Source organism: Nicotiana sylvestris, chromosome 7 (assembly GCF_000393655.2).
Source record: "Nicotiana sylvestris chromosome 7, ASM39365v2, whole genome shotgun sequence".
Lineage (NCBI taxonomy): Eukaryota > Viridiplantae > Streptophyta > Magnoliopsida > Solanales > Solanaceae > Nicotiana > Nicotiana sylvestris.
Genome location: NC_091063.1, coordinates 157,290,165 through 157,306,473, shown reverse-complemented (window position 1 = coordinate 157,306,473; position 16,309 = coordinate 157,290,165). Strand labels below are relative to the sequence as shown.

Sequence of the window (16,309 nt, the reverse complement as noted above, 5' to 3'; positions counted from 1 at the left end):
TGTCTTCCCATACTTGATCTACAAAAAAGAAAATACATGCAAAACGAAAAAAAGAATTATGATATGCATAAAGATTTAGCTATCAATAACTAAAAGGTTTCCAACTGGTGCAATCATTCGTTCTGCCAAATAAAGCAATAACTAGCCTTTTTGCAGAGTTAAAGGAGGGCAAATTCTGCTATGAATTTCCAAATGTATCTCGAATTGGGGCAATGATTAGTACTGCGACGTTATGTTTAATGATGTTGATACAGAAAAAATTAGCTATTTTAGAGAGTTTCAGGAGGATGAAAATTTTCCAATATGAATTCCCAAATCCTAACCTAATCGAGAAATCCCCAAAGGGCAGGTGCTGCCAAAAGTCGGTGAATAATGGGCCCACCCTTACCCTTCTTCACTTTACCAAGCTCCCTCTGCCCTTTTTCACTAAAACACCAGGCTTTTGTCAGCGCCGGGTTCGAACACGGGAGGTGTGCCTAACCTACACATCACGCACTGCCACTTATCACTAGATCAAAGCCCTGGGGCTACTTGTTGGTAGTATTTTCAAGCTATGTTGCTCGGAAACTTTGAAAATTTCGCCGGGTACATGTCGGATCCTCCAAAAGTAGCGTATTTTTGGAGGATCCGACACGAGTGCGGCAGCATTTTGGAAAGTCCGCGCAACATAGTTTTCAAGTAGTTTCAAGATCTTTCAATTTTATCTCAAAAATTCTAATGACTAATGTCCAAGAACAGTCTGTGGAATTAGTTTTCACATCCAAGAACTGAACCAGGCCATTATTTTAGGGACTTAACTCAAAATAGAGTACCAATTTTTGTAATGCATTTCTTTTTTCCCCTTAAGTGGGAGGATGCAGTGCATCTCCACTCTTGAGGTACAATATGGAGTTGATACGTGCAATCTCCTTCGAGGATTTGAAGAACCCACCTGGACTGCCATGCAGCCACCAAGGCATTCAATAAGTTGTAAGCATCAGGTGATTCCAGAGATAAAACAGCTGATTTCATCTGCGTTCAATGAATACAGTTAAAACAAATTATTGAAGATATGGTAACATAAAAAGTGAGCAAATCAGACCCAAAAGTATCCTGAGTATTCCAAGAGATGCAGACCTTCTTCGGTGGCATACTAGCATCAACACTTATTCCTTTCAAAATCTTAGGATCAAGAATTGAGCTAGGCGAGAGATCATAGTCACTGCATTATACCTATGGATCTTAACTGGTCCTCCATGCAAATTGTGACCTCATCTTCATCTTGTTTTCCAATGACATCTGCAAATAGCAAAGCAAAAGCTTCCGCGTTAAGTAGTAAGCATTTAGGTAACATATCTAATTTATTCTCGAGATAAAAGGATAAAGACAAAAAAGTTAATTGAGACAATATTCTAGCAGTCCATAAAACTCGGGATGAGAACTATAGTTAGCGACGAAAACTTCCGAGTTCTACTAACAAAATCTCATCTAAGGTCACATAACTTACTCTTCACTAGTACTCCCTCTGTTTCAAAAAGATTGGCACATTGCTATATTTCCTTAATGGGAAGCTTTTATAGCCACACAAATGTTATGGCTTGTTTAAGACCACAAGGGTCAAAAGTTTTATAGCCAAAATGTTATGGCATATTTAAGACCACAAGTTTCAAAAGTTTTCCTCTCTTTATTAAACTTTGTGTCAAGTCAAACTAAGACAAACAAATTGAAACGGAAGTAGTAGCAAAGTACTGATGAAAAGTGAAGAAAGTTCCTCTCGCACATTTGAGTTGACAAATTAAATATTCAGTGCAAAAGCACTAGTCAGATCATGGATCACAAGTCTCAATATGACGATTAACCCGAATAAAGCAGGGATCTGAGAGCAGAAGAGAATCTCAAATGAGTGCTGTTTACAAACCTAGGAACAATTCTGGCATGGAGTAACCAGTTTTATCAGCAGTTCTAATCTATAAGATTCTTCCTCTTAGGGAATGGCAATGTGCCTTGAATTCAAGATACGCAACCACAACAAGTTCGAAATACACACACACAAAAACCAAAAAATAGTGCCCAAAAAAACCAAGATATCATAAAAATTGGTGCAATGTTAGGTGATACCTTTGCTCACTGTGGGCTTAACTCCATGCTCGACACCAACCTGATCAGGAATCTTAGGCAAAGGAAGTAAGGCACCCTCTGCATTTGCACAATCGAGAGCAGTAACTGTTCAATGCAAAAAAAAAAAAGGATGTTAGGACAGACGTGTATCAAACATGCAAATTGATCATCGCATTTAATGATGGTACAGACCATGAAACAGGAAAAAGGGTTGTCTGAAATCATTGTGATTTTTAACCTTTAAAAGTGAACAAATAGCACTTTTTCCTTCCATCCTGAAGAAATAGATGGTCAAAAAGGTAAACGTGTTGCAATTACCATTTATCAGTGTAACTCCATAACTCTGTCTCAGGAAAATTATGCTGAAACATCTCAAACATCACCTCATACTTATGCATATTAAACGAACGCCCTCTGTCTCGGGAAAATTATGCTGAAACATCTCAAGCATCACCTCATACTTATGCATATTAAATGAACGCCAAAATCATACACAACTTGCAGCTTAAGGATTACAGAAAGGAGGAGGAAAGATATTAAAAGTACATAATGGCACAGGACGACTGTCATCTCAAGCCTTTGGACAATTTTTCTTTTGTGATTAATATGGCATAAGATTGTATTAGATGGGCGCTGAGAATACAGAAAGGGGCTAGAAACAAGAACGTGGTGCTGGATAGGACCTACTTTCATCCTAGACATTTTCAAATAATAAAAGTTAAACAGAGGATTCACAAGGATACATTGGGCTCTTCCACCTACTGGGCCACATATTAGGAGGTCGAAATTCTCTAACAATCTGGAGATAAGTTAAGGGAGGGAGGAACATGTAGAAATTAGCCACGTGGAAAGAAATGAAAATGCATTAAAATTTGGGAGGGAATAGCAAATTTGCTGATATAAAGGAAGATTCCAGAAACATTTACATCGCCATGCCAAATCTGTCAATAGCAATCCATACCTATTTAACCCGGCAATTTGATTATCAAATACAGGGTTCAATAATTTTATGTTTTGACATAGAAATTAGAGAAGACAGGAGAGGCAAGTGCAAAGGAAGGAGGAGAGAGTGTACCCTGACTCTGAGTGTTAGATGCTTGTTTAGATTTGCAAGATTGACTGAAGGGTAGAAGGATCCCGTCAAGTCAACTTTTTAATCTGATATCCGCCCCAGGCTGCACCATAACTTTTTCAAATGATGGTTTTATTAACAAGCCATGTGCAACAAACATATGACCGGAACCAGATGTGCCAATAGATTGCAATTTTGCTGAAAAAATACTATGCACGGCTTCATTATGTTTCTTCAGAATTTTCTCATCTAAAGATGCGCATATTTTTGTGGGCTTCAAATTGTGCAATTCCTCAAAACTCTTTCCATGCCAAAAGTAGCAAACACCAATTTCTGAAATGGCCAAAACACCTAAACTTGCATCATTGTCAACTCCAGATTTAATGCAGTAACTATCCAAAAAGACAGCAGGGTGATCCATTGGAAGTAAGCAGCACTCTGATTTCTTTTTGCTGCCATCTAACTTCCAAACTGCTATGTGTCGGTCACCAACAGCAGAAGAAAGAACATGTCTCCCATCTTCAGAGAAAACCATACACCGAACAGCCCCCTAATATAAAAAGGAGAAAAGAAATAAGGTGACTCACAAGGATGGTAACAGAAGTATTCTGCAGTCTGTATTGACTTCACTTAATCACAATGCAAATGCATCAACAGGGAAGCATATAAAATAAAATAAAATGTGCATAACACTCACAGGGTGGCCTGAAAACTTCTGGAGCTTTTTGTCATCCAAGCAATTGAAAATTTTCAACTGAGAAGTTGCTGTTGCTAATATTTTCCCATCTGGCTAGACAGAAAGCCAAAAGAGGAACCAGTATCAGCATAACCAAATTAAGCATAGAATGTTGGCTGATACAAGAAAACGACTACAGGAATGCTAACACGGGATAGAGGGGGAAGGAGGATACAAATGGAGCAATGGCATGTATCCAGAACATATAGTGATCTAAACCTATGTTGCGCGGACTCACCAAAATGTAGCCGCACCCGTGTCGGATCCTTCAAAAATGCACTACTTATGGAGGATCCGACACGTATCCGGCTACATTTTCGGAGAGTCCGAGCAACATAGATCTAAATATGACACGAGAAGAATCTTGATAACTCTTAGCTCAGGGAATCTTGTATCATCGTTGCGAGTACTCCATTTTGCATTTAAAAAACGACAGGGGGTAAAAGATGTCACTCATTCAATAACTCATCCAGATTGACTAAAACCGAGATAATTAAATATAGCCATCATCAAACCTGAGGAAACGGATAAAGATGATATTGCTTTAGTGGAAGCTTTAAACTTATGCAGTAAGTTCCCTGACATGGAGTCAATTTTGCAAACCAGTCCATCAGCACCAGCCGTGTAAATAAATGAACTATGTGAAGGGAATGAGATGGCATTGACACCGCTGCTCATTGACATAGGAATTTCAATAAAAGCAGGGGAGATATGTCATATCATAATCTTACTATATTATAAAGATCTCATACGTAAATATAAAGCAATACACCTTTGAACTGTGAGAATGATAAATGTAAGAAAAGCAGAGACAAGCTTCAAGATGGAGATAGTACAAGTTTCACTAAGGGGTGTAAAAATATAAAAAGGTAGATACACAAAGAAGCTAAGGGGATGCAATATATAGTACATATACATACAAATAATGTTTTGACCTAGCTACATAGTGTAATTTTCCGGTGAAGGGGTGTCAGCTCCTTAACATAAGGTGGCTCTGCCACTGCAAGTGGCATGATCTACAGGTCATTACTACTTCTGAGAGTAACTTTTATCGAAAAGAGTTCCGTTTTACTTTTACAAATTTAGGACACAAAAGCACGGAGCAACTAATGATAACCGGATAAAAACAAGAGTAAAACATGGTGAAAAAAATATTTTCATCACACAGTAGCAGGAACAAACAAAAATTCATCCGAAATCTCCCTTCTTCAAAGTTGGACATATGTGCTAGACATCAAATTCTGAGCCTCTATATTTATACTTGCCAAATTGCTATCTAAAAGCTAGTCTACCTTTTCTTCATAATGTGTCCTACACCTCGAATTGAAGCGATCCTATGTCCAACATATAGTACGCAGAAGAACACATAAAAGAAAGCTATTTACCATTCTTTCTGCAAGTCAAGATAATATTAGTTATGAGTTACGCAAAGAACTCACCCAGGATGGCAATCAGTAAATCTCCATTTGAGATGACCTGCAGATACATCTAGAGCCAAAACATCACCACTGCCTGTACCTAAAACCAATAGTGAAGTTCCAAGCTTCCTTTTTTTCTGAGTAACAAGTAAAATAGCCCTCATTAAAGGAGTTGAAGTTAGAGTAGAACTTAATACTCCCTCCGTTTTCAATTTAACTTTAAACTTTTCATTTTATCCTAAATGAGAAGCTATTATAGCCGCAAAACTTAAAAGCCTTTACCATTAAGCTTTTAAGACCACAAATTTTAAAACTACTTTTTTTCTTCAATTCCATAAATTGGAATGGAGGGAGTAATACATTTTGTTTTCTCAGACAGGGAATTCCACCTTTCTGTCACATGATAACCACTTCATGCAAGTATAATCCATAGAAAGATGACCTCCTGGTTTAGTAAACAAGCTTGCTGTTGACACAATATCTGCAAACTCCGTCTGCACCTGACCCTTAACTGTATCCCATATCTGAAAGTAAATGGTATTAAGTGAAAGAAAATTCCAATAAAATGTTTAAATTGCTTTAACATGATTAGACGAGTATACCTTGATACGGCCATCGCCAGAACTGATAGCAAAGAAGTCCAAAGAGGGACTCAAACAAGTCAAAATGTCCCTTATATTTGTTGTTGTGCCCATGAAAGGGATATTAAGAGGATCTGAAACCAGGGCGGCTCCAGGGTAAGAGACTTGCCTCAAGCCATCTCCAACCTTGCCCAATGGCAAAAATATTTGGGGAATTTAACTCCGAACACTCCCTCAAATCTCAAATCAAATATGGCTACGCTATTCTCCTTATTAATATTCATCACTTTTTTATTATTATTTTACTATTATTTAAATTTTTTAATTTATCTCTTTATATATACCTAATTATGTTTATGTAATGTATTTATAATATTCATATTATATCTTAAATAGGAATGAATAATTTTGATAAATTAATTTTCTTACATTTATTTTTTTTATGTAGAAATGGCAGTAGATGAAAATCAACGATTTCAAGAATTTTTATTTCGACATAGAAGAATTAAGAATAAAGATGCTCATTTTGCACTTCGTAATACATTAATAGATCATTTATGGGAGAATACTAGAGGTTAAAGTTGAATATTTATCTAGTATTTCGAATAAATTTTATCGTTATGTAATATGTATTTAATTAATTTTGTATCGCAATGATTTCACTTTTATTTGAATTATTAGTTAATCTATAATAATTGCTTGCAAATTATATTATTTAAAATTTTATGGAATTGTTTTAATTATGGAAATTACAAATTAATAAAAATAAAAGATGGAATTTTTTTAATGGAAATTTAAAAATAAAATTAAAATGAAAGATAATAATATAATATAGAAGAGAGAGAAGAATTTAAAAAAATTGGGGAAAAAAATGGGGGAATGGTTGGAGTAAGTTGTCCCCAAAATTGGAAAATTCTCATTTTGGGGACCAAAAATGGGGTAACGGTTGGAGATGCCCTTAGGCCCCCAGATATTTAAGGTGCCAAAAATATAAAGTACTACTATATCATTATATAATATATGTAATTTATATTTATACAATTATTAATAAAATATTTTAAATTCTAATATATATTTAAATTTGGTAGATGTATATGTGTGTATATACTAATAAAAAGGTATAATTTCTGTAGACATCGAAATGTTAAATTATCAAGCTAAATCCTAAATTCAATATACTACAAGACCTCTTGAAATTCTAGGAATGTGACAGTGTTGCTTGGGAGCTGCTCTACCAAAACCCAATATTAGAGGCTACTCTATCCTAACCCTAGGTCATTCCAATAAAGTATTCTCTTAAAAAGGCATCTCAAAAATGGAGATCTTACCAATTCCATAAACTATCGGAATATGCACAAAGAGATCAAATATGAGATCTTCAGTGAAACTCTTGGAACATTCTTTAAGAGATCAAAGATATGTCAAATATGTCTTGCTCAAAGTCCTACGTTCGAGAAATACGCCGCTAAGGCCCTCGAATCGTGTAGAACATATCGGAGGGAAGAATCAAGGGAACAATCAGAATTGTACCCGCCATCTTATCAATAAAATTATGTTTCTTCATATTTATGTTGTGGTTGCAATTTATTTTTGTATCACAAATAATTTGTTGCAAGTAAATTGTCACGCCCATGGGACAAGTTATGCCCTTCATCTCTTCCTCTTGCAAATCGAAACTACAAGCTTCAAAAATTTCTGTTGTGATCAGGTACTTCAAGTTTCGTCTTCATTTTCGCCAAGCCTACACCCCGACAAACTTTGAAGTATGGGGCATTTGTAGACATCGAAATTTTAAAGGATCAAGGTATATCCTAAATTCAAGATACTACAAGACCTCTTGAAATTCTAGGAGTTTGTCAGTGTTGTTTGGAGGCTACTATACCAAAACCCAGCATTGGAGACTACTCTATCCTAACACTAGGTCACTCCTATAAAAAGGGTTACGTATTCTCTTAAAAGGGCATCTAAAAAATGTAGATCTCACCAATTCCATAAACTATCAGAATATGCACAAAGAGATCAAATATGAGATCTCTGAACTTCCATAAAACTCTTGAAATATTCATTAAGAGATCAAAGACATGTCAAATATGTCTTGCTCAAAGTCCTACGTTCGAGAAATACGCCGCTAAGGCCCTCGAATCATACAGAACAAATCGGAGGAAAGAATCAAGGGAACAAACAGAATTGTACCCGCCATCTTATCAATAAAATTATGTTTCTTCATATTTATGTTGTAGTTGCAATTTATTTTTTGTATCACAAATAATTTGTTGCAAACAAGGTCTCTTATTAAATTTCTTTTTAGGCCACAAACTTTATGGAGCCGCCATTGATCTGAAACGAAACTTAGGTTAAAACCTCTCGCTGCTGGACCGGCAGTGACCAAGGGCGACTCTAGGGTAGCAAGTGAAGCTTTTGTCAAGGACGGGTGGTGATTAGAGGGATATATGCTATTTATATTTATACGATTATTTGATAAAATATTTTAAATTTTAATATTTGTTTTAATTTTGGTAGAAGTAGAATTGAATGAGTTAAATAAGATAAACTTTTTCTCTTACATAATTTAATTAATATCATATATTAATAAGATAAACTTTTTCTCTTAAATTTTTTTAAATAATATAAATATATATTTACCTTCTTATCAATTCTACTAGTATCTGTGTTGCACGTTAATAACGGCACGTGATAATTTAAACATTTATTTATATGAAGGAACAATAAAATTTAGTTAATGAGAGAATTTTTATGTTTAATAATACAACAATCATCTAAATGACGAAAAATATTATTACATTAGCATAATAAATGAATTTAAAATAAAAGAACTTACACAAATGATCAGTGTTGTCATGTTAGTTAGATAATTATGTATTATAGTTTACAAGTATTTAATGTGATGGTATCTTAACAAATACTTCTTTGTGGAAAAAAAAATTTGTGTATGTTTCCTCATAATGCTATGGTTGCTCTGCCTTAACCAGAAATCTAGTCGTCGATCTTGTATATCCCTCTTGAAAGGGCAACATACAATTGTTCGTGCAAGAAAATATATTGTGATATATATAGTCCAATATTTAGGATATTTGTCCTTGTGCTTTATGTATTATAATTGTAAAACATAAACATACCAAAAATTATTTTCACGCAAATTTAAAAGAATATTCCTTAGTTTCGAAAGACGAAAGTTGAATTTAGGGATAAGAATATACTTAAAAGCACATTACCAGTATCTTAATATTTGCATGTTTACACTATTGTCAAAACTCTATATACTATCTGTGTACTATTACATAAGCTATTCGGTGTATCTAAGTTTTTCAGTAGCATGATGTGCATATTTTTCTTCAAAGTTAACCTATATATATAATAGAAGATCAGTTTGAACTTTGTCTATTATATATACTATAACACTAACATATGTAAGAAATAATAAATGTGACGACCCAGCCAGTCGTCTCATGAGTTACCGCTCCATTTCCCCATTTCAGCTTCTTTACGCTTCGTTATCCGTGTTTTATGTGATTGAGTTGATTAGTTCGAGTTCGGAGAGGATTTGGTAAGAAATGAGACACTTAGTCTCTTTTAAGAAGGCTTAAGTTGGAAAAATCAACCGGATGTTGACTTATGCGTTAGAAGGCTTGGGAATGAGTTCCGATGGTTCAGTTAGCTTCGGGAGGTGATTTGTGACTTAGGAGCGCGATCGGAATGGGTTTTGGAGTTGTAGAGAAGATTTAGGCTTGAACTGGCGAAATTGATATTTTGGCAAATTCCGGTTGATAGGCGAGATTTTGATATAGGGGTCGGAATGGAATTCCGAGAGTTGCAGTAGCTTCATTGTGTCATTTGGGATGTGTGTGCAAAATTTCAGGTCATTCGGACGAGATTTGATAGACCTTTTGATCGAAAGCATAATTTAAGAGTTCTTGGAGTTCTTAGGCCTGAATCCTATGTTAAATTGGTGATTTGATGTTGTTGTGAGCATTCCGAAGTTTTGAGCAAGTTTGAACGATGTCATGAGATGTGTTGGTACAATTGGTTTGAAGTTTCGGGAGTTTCGGGTAGGTTCCGGGATGTTTTAGTGCAAAAATCATAGATGTAGCAGGCCTACAGGGGTTGCAGGCCCCAGAACTCACCCATGCGGTCCGCACAAAAATGAGTGTGCCCGCGGTGAGTTCCGCGCGGACCGCACAAAGTCGGGCACAGCCGCGGTAGGTGTCATGCGGACTGCACAAAGTGGTGTGCGGCCGCGGTGGGGAATGATCCGCTAGTCCTACTTCGGAGGCTCATATCTTTTTATCCACAAGGAATTTTGAGTTGATTCAAAAATGAAAGTTGTAGACCTTCATATCTAGTTTCCAGAAAGATAAAGATATCGTAATATGGACATCTGTAGCAAAGGTTATGGCCAAAATACTAAAGCCTGTCACTGCAGAGGGAGGCCTGTGCGGCCGCGCGTTGCCTTTGCGCGGACCGCACTGACTTGCGCGGACCGCGTGCGTTTTGGTGCGGCCCGTGTGAGCTGAAACCTGAGGGGTACCTATAAATACGAGGTTTTGGGTTTTATTTAATATTTTTACCTAGAGATCTCGGATTTTGGTGATGTTTCGAAGGGTTTTCAAGAAATTCATCGGGGTAAGTGATTTTAACTCAGATTTGGCTAGAATACATGAACCTATCACTGAATTCATCATTTAATTCGTGATTTGAGATGAAATTTGGGAAGAAAATTGTGGAACCTTTCAAAAATATAAAATGATGATTTGATGGACCAAATGGTATCGGAATTGGATAATTTTGGTATGGTTAGACTCGTGAGGGTATGAGGATTCTGAAAATGTAAATTTTACCCGATTCCGAGACGTGGGGATAATTTAGAGATTTTTTATATTTTTCGAATGTTTTCGCTTGGGCTTTGTTACCTTAGCATATTGTGACGTATTTGTTCTGATTTTGGATAGATTCGACGCGCGTGGAGGCCAATTCGAGGGGCAAAGGTGTTGCGAGCTAGAGAAATAGCCAGTTCGAGGTGAGTAATGGTTGTAAATAATGTCATGAGGGTTTGAACCCCCGGATTGTACATCGTAGTGCTATATTGAGGCTAGATACGCGCTGGATAAGGAGCGTGGGGTTTTTCACTACTGGGGATTTTGACTTGGTCCATCCGGATTGATGATTTTACTGAATATTTGACTGAAATTCATTTGTTACCATCATGATTTGGGCTGATTGCCATATTTGGGCTTCGTGCCAACTATTTGAACCCTTCGGGGATTTTTATCACTATTTCCTTTCTGCTTGACTTATTTTTTGAACTCAGTCCTGTTGATATCTACTGTTTTACAAACTCAGTCACTTTTACTCAGATTTGAAACTTAAATGATATTTCTACATCATGTTTTGGGCTGAGAACTACTGTTTTACTAATTGCCCAAGGGGCTTATGATGATTTCTGGACTGAGTGAGGCCGAGGGCCATATGTGAGGATATGCTGAGTGATATGAGGCCGAGGGCCTGAGATACTATTTATGTCATGCGGTGGCTTGAGTGATGTGAGGATATGTTGAGTGATGATGCCACAAGGTGGCTTGATATAGCTCTTGGGCCGTAAAGGGCCCCTCCGGAGTCTGCACACCCACAGTGAGCGCGGGTACCCATGTAATTTGAAACAGTGGTAACAATGACAATGTATGATGCAATTTGGTCAGGTAACAATGGTGACCATTATGTTGAGTGATTGTGAGGTATCCCGAGGGGCTGATACTGTACTGAGAGTGAGCCCGAGGGGCTGTAACTATGCTGAGCGATTGATACTATTCCCGAGGGGCGAATTTCTACTTGTTAATTACCTGTGAAATTAACTGTTTTACTTGTTTTAAAAAGGAATATCATTTGATTTCTTCACTGATTTACTGCTTTAAGTGATTTTACTGCTTGATATGGAATTGCTTTGTGCCTTTACGTGTTTTCATACTTTCAGCCATTATTTGTAGTTATTACTCACTGAGTCGGAGTACTCACATTACTCCCTGCACCGTGTGTGCAGATTCAGGTATAGCAGAGTCCTCACCTAAGCGCTGATTCCTTCCAGGCTAGGCAGTGATTTGGAGTTACGAGGTAGCTGTTGACGTCTGCAGCCCCTTGTCTCTCTTACCCTCTATTATTTATGTTTCCTTCAGACTGTTGTATCGGATCCCGTACTTTGTAGACCTATAGCATATTCTGTAGTAGCTCATGACTTGTGACACCCCGGTTTGAGCTGTGTCGGGATGATTCCTGCTGTTATTATCGTTAAATTCCGAAATTTATGAGCATTATATTATAGTTTACTATTGGTTATGATGAATAACTGTTTAAAAGAGGTGTTCCGTTTTGGACTGGCTGGCCTTGTCTTCACGAGAGGCGCCATATGAAAAACATTTTCTTGACAATAATTATTGGTATAATTTTCTGATGAGTCAAAATATGAAAAACATTTTTACAATCAACATTTTATTTAATTGATCAATATATTCATTTTGCTATCTAAGATATCTTTAATTTCTATCATGTGACTTGCACAAATTGCGTTTTAATCCAATGATGGAAATATTTCTCTTATTAAATGCACTACCATTATCATTGGGATTGATAACAAAGTGTTCAGGAAGAATCAAGTCATCATTTATAAATAAAAAATATCATCTTATATTGGATGCTCTTCTTCGTTCCAACACGAATCAAGAAGACACTAAATATTGGATCTGATCTTACTTTATATTTCTTATTAGTTGAATCTTTTTTATTTGAGGCCAGAAATATAACTTTGTCATTACCCATTATCCCCTCCGTTGGGGTATCGTAATGGCACATAGTCTTAAGGACTAGGTAAGCCTAACATTTACGAAAAAATACAACAACAACAACAACAACAATTTACCCTTCTAATAATTTCTGAGATGAATTCTTTATACAATAAATATATTCCCAAAACCTGGTCGTACAAGTCATAAGCTCTATAGAATTTTTCTATAACTTCTAAATACAACTGTTCGGAAATAAATAAAATAGTGTATGAACAAAATGGGACGGTGACTCCGAAACCCGCAAATGCTGGAGCAAGTTTTACCTTAAGTCTCCACAACAGCAATACGCGTTGCTAACTAACGATCAACTGGCTGCACAATACCTGGAATCTTGTGACGACTCGGCCAGTCGTCTCATGAGTTACCGCTCCGTTTTCCCTATTTCTGCTTCGTTATGCTTTGTTTATCTGTATTATGTAGTATCGGGTTGGTTAGATCGTGTTTGGAAAGAATTTGGTAAGGTTTGAGACACTTAGTCTCTTTAGAGTGAGTTTAAATTGGAAACGTCAACCGGATATTGACTTATGTGTTAGAGAACTCGGATGGTTCGGTTAGCTTCGGGAGGTGATTTGTGACTTAGGAGTGTGATCAGAATGAGTTTTGGAAGTTCGGAGTAGATTTAGGCTTGAATTGGCGAAGTTGATATTTTGGCGATCTCCGGTTGATAGGCGAGATTTTGATATAGGGGTCGGAATGGAATTCCGAGAGTTGCAATAGTTCCGTTGTATCATTTGAGATGTGTATGCAAAATTTCAGATCATTCGGACGTGGTTTGGTTGGGTTTTTGATCAAAAGCGTAATTCGAAAGATTTTAGAAAATTTGGCTTGAATCCGATGTGTTTTGGTTGATTTGATGTTGTTTGAGGTGTTTTGAAGATTGGTACAAGTTTGAATAAGGTATTAGGATATGTTTGTGCTTTTGGTTGAGGTCCTAGGGGCCTCAGAGTGATTTCGAATGGTTGACGAAAAGGTTTGAAACCTTGTTGCAGCTGCTGAACCTTGCTGCTTATGGTATTTCCGCACCTGCGGATTGGGGACCGTAGATGCGATGCCGCACGTGCGGGAGATAGACCGCATAAGCAGAAAAAGGTCTAGAGGAGCAGGAACTGTAGAAGCGGGTAATGGGACCGCATCTGCGAAACCGGAGATGCGGATAAGGGATTACAGAAGCGAGAATGCCTGGAAAGGCAGCGACCGCAGATGCGGTGGATGGACCGCACCTGCGAAGGCGCATATGTGGAAGATTGATCACAGAAGCAGTTTGGTCCATTAAGTGATTTCCGCAGAAGCGGAAGAAGAACCGCATATGCGGTACCGCAGAAACGGGTATTGTGCCACAAATGCGAAAATGACTGGGCAGAAGGTATAAGTTGTAGCCTTCACAAATTTTGAGCTATTTCACCATTTTTACCTCAGCTTGGGAGTTTTTTGGGCGATTTGAAAGAGGGATTTCAAGGGAACTTCATTGAGGTAAGGAATTTGGACTTAAAACTCGCTCCTATGTTATTATTTCATGGATTAGAGCTAGAAATTTTGGGAATTAAGGGTGAAAATTGGGGAAACTAGGGCTTGGGAACTTAGGCCTTTAATTGAGAATTTGAAGGACCATTTGGGGTCAGATTTCTAAACTTTTGATATGTATGAACTCGTGGGAAGATAAGAAATCTATTGAGGTAAAAATTATTGAATTCCGAGACGCGGGCCAGGGGTCGGGTTTTGGTAATTTCAGGATTTGTGCCATTTATTGATTGTTTTCGCTTAGGTTTCGTTCCCTTGGCATATGTTGACGTCCTCATTCTGATTTTGGATAGATTCGACGTGAGTGGAGGCCGATTCGAGGGGCAAAGGCATCGCGAGCTAGAGATTTGACCAGTTTGAGGTGAGTAATGATTGTAAATAATGTTTTGAGGGTTTGAAACCTCGGATTGCACGTCGTCGTGCTATATTGAGGTGAGGCACACGCTTGATGACGCGTGTAGGGTCGTGCACTATTGGGGATTGTGACTTGGTCCATCCCGATTGATGATTTTACCGCATATTGACTGAAAACTATTTGCTATCATCATTATTTGGGCCGAATGCCATATTTGGACTTCGTGCAACTATTTGAACCCTTCGGGGATTTTTACTGATATTTTCTCATTGTTTTGACTCTATACTTGAACTCAGTCATGTTATTTTCCACTATTTTCATACTCAGCCTTGTTTACTCAGTTTTAATACTTAAATGATATTTTACATAAAGTTTGGGCTGAGAAACACTGTTTTACTATTGCTTGAGGGGCTTATGAGATTTTTGACTGAGTAAGGCCGAGGGCCTATGTTGTGAGGAAACATTTGATACTGATTCTGAGGCCGAGGGCCAGAAATATGTACGCCACGAGGTAGCTTGGTTGATATGAGGTGAAGGGCCTAGTGATGATGCCACGAGGTGGCTTGATATTGTGCTTGGGCCGTAAGGGGCCCCTCCAGGAGTCTGTACGCCCCCAGTGAGCGCGGGTACCCATTGTGATGTGAGATTGAGCCCGAGGGGCAGATTTGTTGATACTATGCCCGAGGGGCAAACCTTTTTGTGGTTACTTTTCATAATTGACTGTCAATTACCTGCTTAATCATTAAAAAAGGCTTTTCATGAAACTACATTTGAGATAAAGAATTTTACCTATCTTTCACTGATTTACTCATTTTACTTGGTTTTAGTGCTTCATTATAGAATGCTTTGTGCCTTACGTGATTTATTGCTTTCAGTCTTTATTTACATTTGTTACTCACTGAGTTGGAGTACTCACTTTACTCCCTGCACCCCTGTGTGCAGATTCAGGCGTTGCTGATCCTGCCAGTGCGAGTTGAGAGCTCCCGGTGGACACTCGGAGTTCACGAGGTGGCTGCTTGACGTCTGCAGATCCGTGTTTCTTCCTCTTTGTCATTCTATCTCTATATTAGACACTTGTGTTGGGTTGTTCTTCCGCGTATTTATGATATTATCTGCTACTTTGGATTATTTATTCATGTTTCGACTATTTCTAAATACTTAACTGTTTATAAATTGGAAAATGGGAAGTATCGTATAGCCTTGTCTTCACGAGAGGCGCCATCAAAACCGGGTCCGGATTTAGGGTCGTGACAAATCTGCACAAAAATACACAGAAGTGTAGTATGAGCACACCACGGCAGTACCCAGTAAGTATCAAGACTAACCTCGGTGAAGTAGTGACGAGAACTAGTCAAGACACCCACTGGTCTAAAAACTGAACAAGTATAAATAAAAGACAATAGAATATGATATTTACATAAGGGCTTCACAATATGGCTAACAACACAGTAAATTCAATAGGGAAAAGAATAACAAGTATCAGCGGGAAAACCGTAAAGATAACACGATAGAGTAAATGTAACACAAACTAAATCCGAAAATAACATATACAACAAGGACAAGTAATGACTCAGCAAATTCAACTACTTCTACATCAAGTTCTTAGTCGGCTCCACGAGGTACCGAACCTCGGACAAATCACAACTCACAAGTCTCAATATCTGAACACTAATATTTGCAT

The 16,309-nt window shown here is 37.5% G+C and overlaps 1 pseudogene; it reads right to left on the bottom strand.

The window, feature by feature from the left end:
- Window positions 1–6,126, bottom strand: LOC104241605 (uncharacterized; annotated as a pseudogene).
- Window positions 6,127–16,309: the final 10,183 nt, after the last annotated feature.